The 2,157-nt window shown below is 59.0% G+C and overlaps 1 pseudogene; it reads left to right on the top strand.

The window, feature by feature from the left end:
* LOC126475653 (large subunit ribosomal RNA) overlaps positions 1-1,135 on the top strand; it is a 2,990-nt pseudogene extending 1,855 nt beyond the window's left edge.
* Positions 1,136-2,157: the final 1,022 nt, after the last annotated feature.

Genomic DNA, 2,157 nt, shown 5'->3' with positions numbered 1-2,157 from the left:
AGAAGGGTTTCGTGTGAACAGCCGTTGCACACGAGTCAGTCGATCCTAAGCCCTAGGAGAAATCCGATGTTGATGGGGGCCGTCATAGCATGATGCACTTTGTGCTGGCCCCCGTTGGGCGAAAGGGAATCCGGTTCCTATTCCGGAACCCGGCAGCGGAACCGATACAAGTCGGGCCCCTCTTTTAGAGATGCTCGTCGGGGTAACCCAAAAGGACCCGGAGACGCCGTCGGGAGATCGGGGAAGAGTTTTCTTTTCTGCATGAGCGTTCGAGTTCCCTGGAATCCTCTAGCAGGGAGATAGGGTTTGGAACGCGAAGAGCACCGCAGTTGCGGCGGTGTCCCGATCTTCCCCTCGGACCTTGAAAATCCGGGAGAGGGCCACGTGGAGGTGTCGCGCCGGTTCGTACCCATATCCGCAGCAGGTCTCCAAGGTGAAGAGCCTCTAGTCGATAGAATAATGTAGGTAAGGGAAGTCGGCAAATTGGATCCGTAACTTCGGGATAAGGATTGGCTCTGAGGATCGGGGCGTGTCGGGCTTGGTCGGGAAGTGGGTCAGCGCTAACGTGCCGGGCCTGGGCGAGGTGAGTGCCGTAGGGGTGCCGGTAAGTGCGGGCGTTTAGCGCGGGCGTGGTCTGCTCTCGCCGTTGGTCGGCCTCGTGCTGGCCGGCGGTGCAGGATGCGCGCGCCTGCGCGGCGTTCGCGCCCCGGTGCTTCAACCTGCGTGCAGGATCCGAGCTCGGTCCTGTGCCTTGGCCTCCCACGGATCTTCCTTGCTGCGAGGCCGCGTCCGCCTTAGCGTGCTCCTCCGGGGGCGCGCGGGTGCGCGGATTCTCTTCGGCCGCCATTCAACGATCAACTCAGAACTGGCACGGACTGGGGGAATCCGACTGTCTAATTAAAACAAAGCATTGCGATGGCCCTAGCGGGTGTTGACGCAATGTGATTTCTGCCCAGTGCTCTGAATGTCAACGTGAAGAAATTCAAGCAAGCGCGGGTAAACGGCGGGAGTAACTATGACTCTCTTAAGGTAGCCAAATGCCTCGTCATCTAATTAGTGACGCGCATGAATGGATTAACGAGATTCCCGCTGTCCCTATCTACTTAGCCCTTAACTGGGTGCAACCCACACTGGTCCGCACTGGCCCACCGTGAATTATCAAAAGCGGTGGGTGAGACATGGTCGGTCATGATCCCCCGGTACGTGTGGAGACCCTCCGGGGAACGTAACTCGGGTTTGAGTGCCGCACCGTCTCGTTGATGTCAAACTCCACGTATAAGACCCGGACTGACTCCTTTAACACCTTCCGGGCTGCGTTGATAGGTGTGGGTTGTCGTTGTGTCAAGGTAGGACGTAAAACTCCCGTCCTGGCAGGACGTTAAATGCCCCCAACCCAAGCGAAAGCAAAGGGTGCATGGCGCAGGGGAAGCTGCGTTACGGGAGGCATAACAACTGTCTCTCTTGAGTTGAGCGCGGTGGCTGGGCGAGGGTATGAGGGTAAGTCTTACGACGATCCCGGAACCCTGCGGTCTGGCCACTGCAGTTCCTCACGTCATGGACGACGTTAAAAGTCCCCCAACCCAAGGTGAAAGCAAAGGGTGCATGGCGCAGGGGGAGCTGCGTCAACAAGGACACAACACCTGTCCTGATTTTCCCGCGGCTGTACTCGCTGGGGAGGGATCGTGGCCTGAGCCGGCAAAGGCTCAGCGCCATGTCGGGGACTTCGACATGCTCCGCCAAACCAGGGCGTGGTAACACGTCCCTGGCTAGGTTAGATGGGGCCAGACCCCCGAAAGTCTGGGGGACCGACCCAGCACCTGGGTAGGGCTGGGTCTAAGGCCTTAGGGTGGAAACTCGGCCTAGTAGGGGGCGAAGGCCGAGAGGTGAATCCGCCTCTCCGGAATGCGCTGGGCATTTGCCGGGGAGGGACGGGAGAAATCTCCAGTGGTACAGTCGTGGAAGGGGACTAGTGCGCTGGAAACGGCGCGCTAAACCCGGCAGCTCACAAAGCTCTTGGTCCAGGGGCGGGACTGGTGAGCGAGCTGCACTTAGCCTCCCCCCATGCCAGAAGAGCCGGTCCAGGGAAAGAGACGGGCTCTCAACTTTTTTGGTCTCTCTCAGAAATTATGGCGGTAAACACAGAGAGAGAGACTTCCG

Source organism: Schistocerca serialis, chromosome 4 (assembly GCF_023864345.2).
Source record: "Schistocerca serialis cubense isolate TAMUIC-IGC-003099 chromosome 4, iqSchSeri2.2, whole genome shotgun sequence".
NCBI lineage: Eukaryota > Metazoa > Arthropoda > Insecta > Orthoptera > Acrididae > Schistocerca > Schistocerca serialis.
The sequence above is the reverse complement of the archived record's forward strand: the minus strand, read 5'-3'. Positions and strand labels throughout refer to the sequence as shown.